Here is a 16,192-nt window from a genome sequence, read left to right as displayed (position 1 = left end):
AACCTAGGACTTAGATTTTTAATTCAATAATAGAAAGAATATACTATATATTGTTGTTGTTTGTTAGTAAGAGCACTTCTCTCATGGCTTTTATCTACGCTATTCTGAACACCTCAAAGGACAGGCTTTTACCCAATCTACAGTGTCTTCCTTCAGGTTCTGCATATTGAAGTCTGATTTCACAAGTTATTCAGTGTAGTTCTTCGAATATGGGCAGCACATACTCTCTTCTTTGGACAGAACATATAGCTGGTAACAAAAGTATGTGTGCCATCAAGTCACTCAGGGAACTATAAGCAAACTTTTTTTAGCATGAAGTTATCAATTCTTTCTCTGAGATGATAATAAAATATTCTTGAAAGTCAGTATAAAGGAAAATTGACAATCAAAACTATGATTGTGAATATATATTACTCAGTTATTTTCTTGTCAGGTACTTTCCACCATACTTCACTTATGAATGATGGGTACAGCTGTGATCCTGTAAATCAGTCCATACTGGAAAATCAGTTACTGCACATATATGGGCCCAGAGATCTGGACATGGCAATCAATCTATCACACTGGTAACTCATACTATAAACTCTGGAGTTTGGGATCCTGGTTTTTATTGCAATGTCTCTTAGTATTTAAGGAGTACTTTCTAGGTAAATATATATGTAAGTAATCATGAAGAATAAAGGGATATAATTAATTACTTAGGTATATTTAGGGACATCCCAAATGCCTATTACTTTTAATGATCACTTTTAATATCTTATATTTACATTAACTACATTAATTCATTGAGGCCAGAGTTTAGTACTGTCACACTGCATACATAAAAATGGTTGAAATTTCAGCATTAAAACAAAAAATCTAGCCATTTAACAAAGTCTTTTTATACAATGCTGTGATCTTTTGATTTTGAAGTGTCTCTTAGACAGAAAACTAACAGCTCTACCTTTTTATGTTTTCCAGGTAATTCTTTATATATAATTAACCTTGAGCAGGTTAGTTTATGAATGTTTCAAATCCTTCATTTTGAAAGGAAAAAATAAGATTAAGAGCAGTGTGAACAAATTAAATTTCACTGACATACTTTAGCCACATTTATAACTAACTTACTTGAGCTTAGTCATGAATTTGTTTCCATTCTTCTCAGAAAGAAGAGACTTCTTGCAGCTTACCCTGCTTTAGTGCACACTCACATCCAGCACAATAGATAATTATGAGTTCTACTTATCTTTTGTGAATGATTTTCTTTGGAGTCCATTCATAGTAAAAAATTATGTAATCTTATGTTATAGGGATATATTAGCTATTTAAAAACAAAGTTGAAAACTTAAGGAAAATATGAAATTTCTTAGGGAGGCAAAAAGAAAAGATCTTAGAGGAGATCAAGAAAGCTGGGTGTATAGAGGGCACTACGAGGGGTCTTGGCATAGGTAAAATTTACCATTGAATGTTCTATGTAGGAAATCACTTCTACTGTTTAACAAAACCAAGAATGAATAAACAAATAAATAAACATTTTGTAGTCGGAATTTTTTTTCATTTGAAATTTCAATGTAATCTTCCATATTATTTAAGAAATTATTACCTGCTAAATATTAGCAATTAGAACCTTCCCATTATTCTGATTATAGTTTCTATTTAGAAGGCCATATTCAGGCTTTCAAGAAGTCTATGATCTTTCTTCTGTAAAGTACTTCTCAGCTGTCCAAGGCATAGCACAATTCAATAGACCTCTAGGAAATACTAGCAGCTGCTTAAGGGAATACTATAAAACTACAGGTGGTAACAGACATCTAATGCTCTATACTGAAACAGAAAAAATAAGTGTAAACTTGCATAAATTGTTGGCAACTGTTTTGGGCATATGTAATGAATTTATTGGTAGAATATACAGATCTTGGATCTCTAAGGCATCAGACATGGGCAGATTCTGGTGATCCAGGAAAGAAGCCTTTTATCAGTACTATAGACCTAGCAAAGTAATCAGAGTACCAGTAACACTGAAATAATTCTAAGTTGTTGTAATTCATGTTCTTTTTATGCACAGTGAGTTTGAAAGAATTCAGAACATAAGTCATAGAGTTAATGAAGAAGAATTTGAATTTATGAGTCTCCTAAGGAATTCAATAGCCCTTTCTGAACTCTGTTAAATGGAAGAATGAATTTTTAAGCTGTCATTCCCTTTCAAGTTATAAATTGTGCTGTTAAAACAATCAAATGGATGGAAAACTAGAAGAAAGAAACCACAATTGTCAGGCAAGAAAACTTGACTAAAATATTTTCAGAATTTTAAAGATTTATAAATTTCACATATACTTTTGTTAATAATTATAGTTATGTGTATTTTAAAAAAATAGGATACTTCAAAAACAACTCTGACATACTTCCATAGCTTGTCAAAAGTATAAGTAAATTGAAATTCTCTAATTAGATGTTTGTTCTTTCATATTTTTATACAGCTTATTAATTTTAGATGATCTGATTTTGTTTTGTTGTAGGACTTTTTGTTTTCTTTTTTTTTTTCTTAAGTCCTTTTATAGCAGCTCTTTTATGAAGCATCAGCCTGATGCATTTTGAAGTGACTGAGTCATTTTAAGACCTGTACTCAGGACTTGATTGCGGAAGAGTCATATCAGTCTTACCTACATTGACTTTTCTGGCAAAGTGATAACAGTAAAATAGAATATCCAAGAGGGAAAAAGTTAATCTGTCTTAGTCATGCTGCAAGGAAATGGAAATAAAAAAATTAAAAGGAAAAAAAAATTGGAAGAATAAAAGGATTTATACAGGCAGAAAGGGAAACCTAGACATGATAGCTATCTTTCAATCATTTGATGTGTCCTGTGAGATCATACATACACACATACACCAGAAATTCAGTGTAATATCTGGCATGCTGTAAGAATTCTGTATATTAACAAAACACCCTGAATGTTATCTAATACAAGATACTGGTTTTATTAGTTTTGCTGTGGTTGTAAATTAAAGCTGAAGAAATGACCTGGGAAGAAATAGTAATAAAGAATAGCAAAAGACAGAATACCACAAAGCACACACAAAGTAGGTACACTGCAGTACTACACTCTGTTTCTAAGCTGAATCACCTTAGTAATAAATTATCCAGCTTTTTTGCCAGGCTGTGAAGTTTCAAGAACTGCAATAAAATATGAACATGTTTTACTCCACGTTATGGCAAGAAGCATGTTACTGAAAGTTTCAGAGACCTTTCTCTAGCTTTTTCATGAAAGTACTGAAATTGCAAAACTATGGAATTTAATATAATTTGATTTTCTAAGAAGACAAACTAGGTTTCAGTTAAAATTATTTTGTCATTTTTAATGAAGTCAGTGAACTAGTCAGTGAACTTAAAGATAGTGCAAATTAAAAGATTTTATTCAAGGTAATTCACAGCTAGTCAAAATTTGGACAAATAGTTTTAATGAGTAAACTATGTACTTACGAAGTGCAAACTTTACTCAGTATCATGAGTATCCATCAGTTATTTGACAGAGTAGAATGGATAGCATAAGAAAATCTGATTCCATGATAGTCCCCCACAGAACAGACTCCTGAAAATATTTTAGGTGAGAAATAGTTAAGAAAAAATGTGGGATTATGGGTAAATTATCAGATTTATGATTCATCAACTCCTTACCTCCACAATTGTTTGGGAAAAAACCAAAGTCGTGAAGAACAGATGAAGAAAGGAACAAGACAGTCTGTCACTTAAGACATGCCATTGTGAGATGGAGAAACATGAAGGGGTGAACTGAATGATTGCTCTGATCAAATGGTGCTAAGAGATGAAAAATACTGATTTTCAAAACAATGAATGAATGGATTTTTTATTTATAAGATACGAGACATAACTCAGAGACTAAGAACCCACACCCTTGAGAAAATTTTACAACAGGAAAGTGAAAAATGCACCAGAAAAATATAAGGAAAAAAAGAAAAAGGAAAAGAAAAAATAAAGACAATTAAAAAAAAAAAAAAAAGAAGAAAATAGAGAAGAAAAGAAAAAGAAAACAAAACAATAAGAAAGAAAAGAAAACAAAACCAGAACCTTTTTTCCCTTCACTGAGACCTCTAGCATTTACATTTGGATATTGCTCTTTCAATGAACCAAGAATTAATACAGAGAGTGAAAGTGATAGAGAATTTGCAAGCTTAGGGAATAAAATGTAGGAAAGAGCTGTAACTAACCTGTCTGTATTTCAGTAAAGCAAAATAGCCAAAAAATATCAAGAAGCTTGATACATATATATGCTAACATGAACACTTTCCATTTTAACCACTATACATGCTACTGACACTAGTCAATAACAAGTTCACTTGCACGAGAAAGTTTAATCCTTATTAAATTAGAGTCACTTAGAAGCTAAAATGGATTTCCTTTCTTTAAGCTTTGTTTTTTCTTTTTCTTTATTTTCATGTATAGCTCTAGACTCTGTCAAGGGACAAAGCAGTAACTCATCATATGTGGATATATCTGTCTGCATCTATTAGTAAAATTTTATTTTTTATTGACTCTGAATTGTCTTTTGAGTATACTGAATGAGCGAATACTGCATCCATGCTATCTAGCACCTGATTTGCACTATGTCTGTTAATTTAAAGTTTCAGTTAAGGACACTTATAGACAAGAGCATTCTATCAAGGTTTAATCATTGATGTTCTGTTGTGAAGCCCAGATAATGCATTAATTTGCAGACTGAAATTCTGCTTTCAATTTGTATTACTCCATATAATCAAGAAGAAAACAGAAGAAAATGTACCATACTGTGAGAGTACAGTACCAGTAAATGTACTGGAGATTTTCCAGTAGGTGACAAGAGCATCTGGCTGAGACAGGTGAAAGAGAAAAGTTGTAGTATTTACTTAAAGCAATGAGAAAGAATCCTTCTCTGAAGCACCAAACATGGTCAACAAATAGTAATGTACCTCAGAATTTTTCATCTTCCCATTGTAAATCTTTGTTCTCTAAAGGAATGTTCTTAAGTGATTTGAGGAAAAATTTCACCCATGAGGATTTCATGCATTGTGCTATTTTATGGGGGTTTTTAGATGTAGCTGTTACAACAATAAATTAATACGAACATTTATATATTCTTGTCTTGCCTACATAAATATAAATTTAGAAACACAGAATCATAGAAAGATTGAGGTTGGAATAGATCACTGCAGTTCATTTGGTCCAACAACCCTCCCTGCTCAAGAAGGGCCACCTGGAGACGATTGCCCAGGACACGGTTCAGATGGATTTTGGTCTCCAGGGACCAGCAGGGCAAAGTATCTCTGGACAATCTGTTCCAGTGCTGCATCACAGTTACAGTAAACAAATGTTCTGTGTTGTTCAGAAGAAATATCCTGTGTTTCAGTTTGTGCCCACTGACTCTCCTGTCACTGGACACCTCTGAAAAGGGCCTGACTATCTTCTTTGCACACTTCAGATCATGATGAACTTGGTCTCCCAGGGCCTTTTCTGAGAAGCTCCTTTCCAGCTGTGTGGCCCTTGGTATATATTGTTGCGTGAAGTTGTTATGTCCCAGGTGTAGGATTTTGCACTTTACCTTTTGAATATCATGAAGTTCCTGCTGGCTCATTTTCCACCCTGTCAGAGTCCCTCTGGATGGCAGCATGACCCTCTGGTGTATCGGCCACTCCTGCCAGTTTTGTGTTGTAAGCAAACTGTCTGAGGATATACTCTGCCTCTCATTAATAAAGGTGTTAAACAGTAGATCAGTATTGACCTGTGGTGTACACACCACTAGTGACTTGTCTCTAACCAGTCTTCTTGCCATTCATCAGTAGCCTCTGTACTGCTCTGAAAATCATTGAGCCAGTTTTCAGTCCTCCTTACTGTCTGCTCATTTAGCGCAGGAGTAACTCCCAGGAAGGTAAATAAAGTACTATTGATATTACAAGCATATGCTTTTGTCAGCAACAATATTAAATCCCTATATCAAGAAAAAAAATATTTGTACCTATTAATCTGGCAGTATTATGTTCATCAACACTGTATTTTGTCTCACTGACACAAGTTTACTGGCCTCCAGGAACTCTCATCTAGAATGGTCTTGTCAATACACAAGTAAATGTGCTTATGAATTACAGTCTTGAAAATATGGCTCACAAGCCACTTTACAATTATTCTGGTTTTGGGGGGTTTTATAATCCACAAAAATTCAAACAAGTAACAAACAAGAAAGTTGTCAAGATTTATTCCTACATACATCAAAAGTAGCTTCTTCTGATCCTTCTCAGATCTGATAATATCAAAGTCAAGGGCTGTGAAATAAGATTTTGACTGAGAACTTTTTTCATGCTCAACAAAAGCAATTTCTTTCCTTCTCCAGCTTGCAATCTCTCTTTCCACTTAAGAAGGAGAAAACCATGAAAATATTAATGCAGAGCACTATGCTGCTTCAGAAATTTTCATTGGCTACTTATGTTGAATTTAATTCTAACACTTTATATTAAACTATAAATGTATGGTGAATTCTATGCAACACTGAAGGCAATAGGAATTTACCTGAGCTTTATTCATTCTAAAGGACACAAAAGTGTCTTCATGGCCTCCCCACCTCTAAGTGCAATCTGTATCTTCATGCAGCTTTAAATTGTAATGTAACTTGTATTTTCACCACTTCCCTGATACTCCATTCAACAGAGATAGAGGCTGGTAGCATAAGGAGATAAGTCTATCAAGACTGTGGTCATAACAATGAAGATTCATTGAAGTATTTGAAACCAGACTTTTGCCTGTTATTTACTGGTCTTAAATTTTACTAGAAGATTCTCTGAGAACTCAGGGAACATAATGACTTAAAACATAGCATCAAGCAATGGTTACAGCTAGGAAAAATGAGAAAATGGAGAAATAACATAATAACCTAGTAGTTCGTATTGATGCCTTAGGTTTTAACTTTTATATTTTTTAAATCCTGTACTGTCTAGTGTGTAACTGAAGTTTCAGGTGGCCTGTTAGCTGCCGTTCTCTCATGCTGGTTAGACATAACAAGCCTCTCTAGGTTTCCACCTCAAGGACACCAGGCCCCAAAATGTGTAAACTAAAGCCTCTAAAGGGAGGGCAAACTTGGGGTAATTACGTAATGAACTGAGGTTATAATTGGAGAATTAACCCTGATATGCAAATGGACCACACTTGTAAAAGTGTGAAGAACCCGTGACCCAGGGTCCATCTTGGGTGTAGGCTTTTGACTGCCCAGGGTGTACCTTTGAAGGCCCTTCAAATAAATACCTATTTTTATTCTCTTATTCTTGTCTAGTCTCTGTGTTTTAGGTGGCCACCTCAGGCATCAGTATAAGTAAGTGGCCTTAGTGGAAATTTATTTTAGAAAATAAACACTAAAGAACTACAGTAGGTGAGACACACTAACCATACCAGCTTCTGAATCAAGGTCCACTCTGAAAATCTAAATAACATCCTGAAAAGTATGGCCCAATTTGCATAATACATTTAAATACGTGTGGTGCTTTAGTATCTTTTAGGAATTTTTTAGTCATCTTTTAGTATTGAAGTTCTTTTTATGTTATTCAGCCAATAAAAATCACGGTATAACTTAATAGAAAATGCACTGTTCACAGACAAAATTATGATAACAGGATGCGTTTTTTTCTGGCTTTATAAGCTGAATTATGCCAGTAGACAAAAGGATGCGAATAAAAATATTGTTTTGCTACAGTTCGTAACTAGTACTCTCAGATTTTCATATATCAGATAGAGAGAGTCTCATTTATATCTATTAGTTCAATTTTACATTAATTATTTTCTGAATCCAAAACAGTATTATTTTCAAAGTAAATTTGGGTTCTCACTATGGATGTAGTGCAACTCATATGGTGATTGCATTCTACAATGTTATTTTCTGACAATAGTTTAAAACTAATATTAATTAATATAAACTTTTTTAGTCCTTATTTTGAAAATCTTGTTTACAGCTGCTGTCTCAGAATAAGTAAGCCATCTGATCAACATATATTAACATTTTTTAAAAATCGTCATCTCACTATATTATAGCAGAATTTCCTAGCAATATGTGTGAATATATATCCCACTGAAGAAGTAATATGAAATCATACAGGTCTTGAAATATACCAAAGAAGAAAATAAGTACTCTTCTGCTTGCTCTTAATTCTGAAAACCTGTACCTCCTAATAATTCAATGAATGTCTGAATAAATTTTTCAGGTGTTTTGTTTCACTATTTGTTCTAGCAGATACTCTGAATGAAGTGTACTTTTCATGTTTGGTTTCAGCTAATGTTGCATTACATATTTATCAAAATAATATGATGGCAGTGTTATAATCAAGGCCCTACAGACACTGTCCACATCTTAATATTTGCAGAAGAATTTAAGAACTAAAATAAAACCAAATTAAATTTCTTATATGTTCTAATACCAGATGGATGTATTCAAGTTGACTATGCTCTAACCAATTAGAAATAATAATTCTTGAGTAATAGGAAAATCATACCAGACCACTATTATCCTCTGCCCTGACGATAAGGGGTCTCTTCTAGCCACACCACACTCTCCTCCTCCAGTTCCTGACAGGAATAGGTGACCTTATTTCCACATGGGACAACAAGCATTATGAAATTATCTAAAATGGAGGATTATCCTCAAGAATATCTCTAGACATTGCCAAAGTAAAATAAAATGGCAATGGTACATGACATGTTTTGTCTATATAGGAAAGACAGAAATTATAGAAGTCATGGGAAACTTACAGGTGTATTTGTTGCTGTTGAAAGGAGATTATAAGATGTATAGTTACAATTCTACTCTCCATTAAATTATTTCATTCTATCTTCAGGTATTACATTTTTTATCTTGTATGTTTCCTAGATATACAATTTACATTCTGAATCTGAACTGAAACATGGGATCTGAGATGTAATTAAATGTTGTAACTGTATATTGTTCTCATTTTATGGAAGAAAATTTAGATGAGCATTGGCTGTCCATGGCAAGGTTTTGGTAGCAGGGATGGCTGTTTTAAGAAGAAGTCAGGGGTTACCCAGTGCCAGACAAAGACCCAGCGCAGGACACAGCTGATCTCACCAGCCGAGCTCTCAGCACCTCTGTGTTAACATTTTCAAGAAACATCAAATACATCAGAGTAGAGAGGAAAAAGAGTAAGAAATGGCAGAAGGAACACCAAGGAGGAGAAAGAGATGCTTCAGGGCACCAAAGCTGATAGTTTCCCCAGTGGCCCATGGAAGAGCCCATGCCAAAGTAGAGGAAAAGTGTGAGAAGGAAATGAGAGAGAATAACCACAGAGTACTCACCATAACCTTTCCATACCATCTGTGCCCCTTAGGAGAGAGTAGGGAGAGTAATGGGTATCAAAGGAGTGAAGCTGAGCCTGGGGGTAGGGTGGAGGAAAGATTTTTTTTTATTTTATATCTTTTTTCTCAGTACATTAATCTATAGAATGGAATAGAATAGAATAGAATAGAATCATTTCAGTTGGAAGTGATGTACAACTATTCTCTGACCACATCATCCCTGACTGTTTCAGGGTTGTCCAAAAGTTAAAGCATGCTGTCAAGGATATTGTCCAAATGCCTCTTAAACACTGACAGGTTTGGGGCATTTAACATCTCTCTAGGAAGCGTGTTTCAGTGTTTGCCCATCTGAACCTTTCCTGAATAGACAATAAATAAATTAATTTAACCAAAGTCAATTCTGCAAGCAACTTCACTGTCTTTATCTCAGTGGGCTTTCATGTTCTCTGCCTCACTAAGGGGGGTGAGTGACTGAGCAGCTGGGTGGGAGTTACAGTAAAATAGATGAGAAGATCTCAAAATGCAATGTTGTAAATTACTGTAATTACATTGCTGTGGCAGTGACAGCTTCCACTGTCAAAAAGAATTTCAGACTGTTAGAGCTTTTCTATCAAAAATATTCTTTGTGCATTCCCAAGAAATAAAAATATTCACTATATCTTCTAGTATTCAGACTTCATAATGATTTTTAAAGGTTATGGGGACAATTATGAACCAAAATTAACCATATATTAGCTGAATGGGACCACTCAACTCTTTCCATCTTCAGAAGCATGAGACTAAAAAGTTTAAAATGGAACCTTCTATTCTTGTTTTTCAACACACTTTTCTATTCAAAACAACTCTCATCCAGGTATTTGTCCCCAAATTACAGTGTTGTTTTCATTATCCTGCATCACTATTTGGCTCTGTGTTTAGCAATGTAGATGTATGGAAGTATATTACTTACTGCTGGACTTGAATGCATTTTTCATAGACCTTCTTAGACACATTGACAGTAGCAGAATTTGTAAACATTTTAAATCTCTGTTGCTTTAGCTCCATTGTAGAGCCTGTCCCGGACCTCTGGGAAGAAATGCCTTAGTCCAAAAACCTCCGATTTCTCGGCAGGACCCAAGCGAATGTGGGTCCTTTGTCAGTATGTAGCAAAGATATGGAACTCTGGATCATCAGTTCTTTGTGTAGAGTCAGTAATTTTCTAACATGTCCATACTGGCAGATCCTTATAAAGAGAGACTATCTGGTACTTGGAATATTGTTTTTCACCTGTAAAATGAAATATAGCAACTAATAATACTAGGTTACTTAAAATGACGCAAACACTTGTAGTTTTACTTACCTGATTATTAAAGTCTCATTTGTAATACTATTAATTTTTTTTATAGAAAACACCCTAGTATCTAGCCCTTTTTCTAGCATGTTAATCTCACATGTCCATTCTAATAGTGTTAGGTTAAGTCAAGCAGAAATTAAAAAAGGATGAGGTTGTCTCAGAGTTCTAAGTCCTTTGCTATTTTTCCCACTTTTTTTAAAAAAAGATTATGTTCTTTTCATCGATTCCTAGCTAAAGTTTGAAAATTGTACAAGATGAGAAATTTAGAGTGGGATAAAAAGAAGATTCTAAAATGTGCACTTAAGGTGTCTTACCTTTACAATGTTTCCAGGTGTTGTGACAGTAATAGTTGGATTAAAAAGCTTCCTCTAAAAATAAGAAATACCCAATTCTTTCCCCTGCATCCACCAACATTGTTAACAGCTACTCTTCATGAATGGTTTATCCATAAATAATGTGACCCATTGTATCAATAGATACTATCTATTAAATTTTTCTGCTAGGAGATGATAGTAGATCACCTATACATTATATTCAAAAAAAACACCAAAAAACAACATACGAAGTATCCTAATCCTAACTAGTTTTCTGCATGCAGCAGTGAACTTTCTTGATAATGATATATTCACCTCTACAGTGTGATTTCTTGTTCTAGCTACTCTACTTACAGGTAGCAGGATTGATAGTGTCACAGGGTGAGTGGGAGCTTCAGAAAAGCCCAGCCTCAGCCTCAAATTTTGGCAAAAGTTTAATTTTAAGGAACCAGCCTGGTCTGCGAGTTATAATGATGTCAAAACAGATCTGTTTATAAAAATTAATTATTTATTAAACAAACAAGAGATAACAGATGAAAGATCTTAATCAGAATTACTTACTACACAGTATAAAACTAAAGAACTACTAAGGATTACAGCATAATATAAAAGAGTGCACTTTATCAAGGTATCTATATTAAAGCTAGCAAAAGAAATAGAATTGATTAGGAGTCAAATGTAACTTACCACCAAAATGACAATAAAGTTCACAGATTCCTTCACTTAACCCCTGGGGAGTAACCATGAAGCAGGTGCTCCTAATTGTGCAAGAAACTACACACAGTTCCAGGAAAATGTAAACAAGATTTCTGCTTTGTGAAAGTTTAGTGTGGCTTTTATAGTTGTAAAGTGAATGGATGTCAGTCAGACAAAAATCCAGCTTGTCTTTCCAGACCTCACTTTGACAGTAAGATATTTATGGGCACTTGGGAGATGCCAGACCAGTGTTAACCCCCTGGCACCAGAAAAACTCACTACAACACAGCTTGTCCTGAGTTATCTGACCAGTTAACAAACCAGAGATAAGCTCTTGTGGGGGAGTGAGATGCTCTGCTAGAGATAGTCACAGTAAGTTGACTGAATGATTCAGGTGATTCTTCCCATCCTAAACAGAATCATAGAATGATTTGGGTTAGAAGGGACTTAAATATCATAAAGTTCCAACACACCTGCCATGGGCAGGGGCACATTTCACTAGACCAGGTTGTTCAGCACCTCGACCAACCTGGTCTTGAACACTTCCAGGGATTGGACACCCACTTCTCTGGGCAACCTGGTCCAGTGTGTCATCACTACCCTCACAGTAAAGAATTTTTACCTAATATCTAATCTAAACTTACTCTCTTTTAGTTTGAAGCTATTCCCCCTTGTCCTGTCATTACACTCCCTTTAAAAAAATCTTTCTTCATCTTTCTTGTAGGTTCCTTTCAGGTACTGGAAGGGCAAAATTAGGTCACCTCAGAGCCTTCTCTTCTCCAGGCTGAACAATCCCAATTGTCTCAGCCTTTCCTCACAGGAGAGGTACTTCAGCCCTCTACTCATTTTTGTGGACCTTCTGGACTCTCTACAACAAATTGATGTCCTTCCTGTGCTAGGGTACCCAGAGCTGGATGCAGTACACCAGGTGAAGTACCACGGAAGCAGAGTAGAGGAGCAGAATCTTCTCTCTTGGCCTGCTGGCCATGCTGCTTTTGGTGGAGCCCAGGTGTGTTTGGGTTTCTGGGCTGCAAGTGCGGGTGGCCGAGTCATGTCCATCCTCTCACCCACAGCACTCCCAAGTCCTTCTCAGCAGGGCTGCTCTCCATCTGTTCATTCCCCAGCCTGGATACCAGGGTTTACCCTGACTGTCATAGATGCAGTACCAACACTTGTCTCTGTTGAACCTCATGAAATTTACGTGGGCCCACTTATCGAGCTTGTCCAGGGCCCTCTGGATGGCATCCTGTTCTTCAGATACATAAACTGGACCACTGAGCTTGATGTCAGCTCTCTGAGGTCATCATAAAGGTCATCAGAGGCCTGTTTGTCTTTGATTTTCAAGTATGAATTCTTCTGAACTCCTTATAAAAGTGTGTATAATTTAAACTTTTAATGCTGGTGTTTTCAGTTCCATTCTGTTAATGCACATTTCAGGACTTCTCCTTTGGCTTATTAAATTATGTTTCATGTTAATCAAAAAATGGACTTATTAAATGTAAGTCATTCAAAAGTGCAGTGAGAAACAAACAATTGAATTTTTTAAAGAAAAATACCCAAGGAAAACTGTATTTTATGGGCAGTGAGAATATTTAATAAGAATATTTTATACATTTTTTGTTTACACAGACTTACAGAATCACAGAATAGGCTGAGATGGAAGGGACCTTCAAGGATCATCAAGTTCAACTCCTGTCTCTGCACAGCACCATCCCCAAGAGTCACATCATGTACCTGAGAGGATTGTCCAAACATTTCTGAACTCTTGTCAGGCTTGGTGCTGTTTTTAAAAATTAATAAAAAAGGGTTTTTTATTGAATACTTTGAAAAAAGAAAAAGTATTTCTAAATTTTAAAAATATGGACACTTCCAACTCTTTGGAAAATATTTTTGAGTTCAACACTGAGCATCCCATTTTTGAAAATCTTTTCTCAACAGTTTGTGCTCAGGATGATCCAATCTCTGTGCCCTACAAAAAAAAATAGGACAGCAAATTCTTCTTAGGCAAAACATTTAAGAAGATGATTGCTCAGTGTCTCATTTTGCTTCTCTGCTTTCTCACTTTGCCAACAGTAAACATGTTTATTTTCCCTGGAAATGCATGATTTCAAATTTTACTGTGAAATAATATAATCATAAACATGGCCTAGATGAAAAAATAAAGCAAAGCAAATGAGAAGAAAATATTTTTTAAGAAGGAATTGTAAAAAAATATTTAGGAAGGGACAAAAACATATATACACAAACTGAGAGTGGTATTCTGAACTCTGTTAAAATATACCTTGGACAGTACAGAATAATAGACAGTGACAGAGAGAGTGCAGTCAGTCTTAAATCACTGGTAGGTAAATTCCTAATCTATGAAAAGGCAAGAGTAGGAGACTTGAAGATAAACTTTTTGAAACTGCCACTGTCAGTTGTGACATTGATATGTTTTTTTATCCATATGAAAGAAATTAATGTTGGTTTCAATATATTTGGCAACATAAAGTCTAAGCTTTTAAGGCAGGAAAACACTACAGGCTCCGCTTTGAACTAGATCACCATTTGTCTCAGAGCTATGTTTATGTATCATCTTCTCAAAATCTCTAGCTGTCTGACATTTCTTATAAGTTCAGGGCACCCACTTTTTTCCTCTTCAACTCTTCTTAAAAATCATAATGACTTCAATGATAATATTTGAGCTGTTTTTCTTGTGGTCCCAGTGTCAACCTCCCACTGTCACATGACAATGTGCCCTAGGCATCCAGAGCATTTGTGCCAGTCCTCAGAAACCTGGCATCACTTGCATACAACATAAGTGTAAGGCACAAACTTTCAAAGTGTCCTCCTAATTCTCCTATTCCCACACCAACACCACCCACGCAGAAAAGATAACTGGTTTTGGATAGGAGAGAGAAAAGATGTAAAATAAATTTACAGCAAAACTTTGAAACCTAAAACTTAAGTCTGTACTTCTGGGCCTTACACAGCTGAAGTCAAACAAAAGTAGAGCATCATCAAATAAGGTGGGAATGAAAATATTTCAAGACTAGTCAGATGAAAGAAAGGAACCCTTTTGTATGGGGAAGGAATGTTTTTTCACGTAACCTCTTTTATCTGCTTCAGTGCTTGAGTGACACTTGTGCACAGCTAGTTTGGATTGACATTGGATGAAAAAGTAAATTGTTAGACAAGTGTTTTTCCAGGAAAATTAATGATAAACAAAATTCAGGAATACAGTCAGATAAACCCTAAGGAATCCTGCATTCTTATCAAGTTTCTGTATCTTCTGCATTTTAAAATTATTCTTCCTCAACAGATAAGCCTTTATTTTCTGCCCCTAATCACTTCTTTCAAGTTGTCTTATATCCAACTAATTTACTAAGATCTACTGGGGGATTTTTATGTTTCAATAGGGAAGCAATATCAACTCCATCAGTCTGGGTGTGGGTACTACCACTAGTTTGTTGAAACAATGGTCCAAAATACAGTATCGTCCAGTCAGCTGTCATATCTCAAAACATATGAAATAACAGTTTATCTTGATTAAGAACATATAAATTGACATAAATTTCAGCAAAAGACAAAGGGAAAATTTTTTCCAAATGCAAGCTCAGTAAAGCTCCAATAATTGCTTTGTCTCAAGTTGAGTGATAATGTTTTAAACAGTTTGTTTGTTTTCTAAATTGTCTCTGATTCACTAAAAATGACATTGACTAAACAAGACTGTTTCCCTGAGGAGACTGTGTACCAAGTTCCCCATTTCTAGAGGGCAAACGTGCATGATCTTTCTATGTTTCTGAAAACATTTTTCATTCTGTTTCAATCCAATAGAAAGCTGTGAGGTGGTTTGAAGGTCTCAGTAGAAAAGAAGAAAGGAAGTTGCTTATCAGAGTTGCTATGAAACACACAATCTTAATATTCTATCTTTATCGCATATACAGAAACAACAGAGAGGTATAAAAAGCTTAGTATGTACCAACAGCAAAGCTTGCCAAGCTCAAATAAAAAACCATTTAATTGTTGATCTGGATGAATAGAAAATGCTTCCTTCTTAATGCTACATTGCTGTTAAGGAGTTTTATTTTACCAATTTTTTTTGTAAAAATACTATTCTACCTTGATTTCTGCATATATTCTCTTAAGAGAAATTTTGTACATTTGATTTACTATATAAAAATATAATGAAAACTGTAATGAAATTGCTCAAAATAGAACTACTTTTATCTTGTGTTTTATGAGAATCAATACATTTGCATTTTTTCAATATATTTTTCCAACAGATTTTGATTTTTTCAGATGCTGCTCATACCTCTGTTTATGTACTGTGATGTGATGCTGGTCATGTATATTCAGTGCTCATTCACATGACTGCTGTCCAGAAGACAGAAAAGTTACTTAAAACCACTTCTGAGGAAATGCTTCTGCTTCACTGACTTTTCAGTTATAGACATTAGCTCCATTAAAAAATGAAGAATTTTTTAACAAGCTGGCATGTCTTTCTCTTAGAAGGTTATTTTTGTATCGTTATCACTTGTATTCCAAGTGCTA

This window comes from Corvus brachyrhynchos, unplaced genomic scaffold, assembly GCF_000691975.1.
Source record: "Corvus brachyrhynchos isolate BGI_N302 unplaced genomic scaffold, ASM69197v1 scaffold28, whole genome shotgun sequence".
Classification (NCBI taxonomy): domain Eukaryota; kingdom Metazoa; phylum Chordata; class Aves; order Passeriformes; family Corvidae; genus Corvus; species Corvus brachyrhynchos.
The sequence above is the reverse complement of the archived record's forward strand: the minus strand, read 5'-3'. Positions refer to the sequence as shown.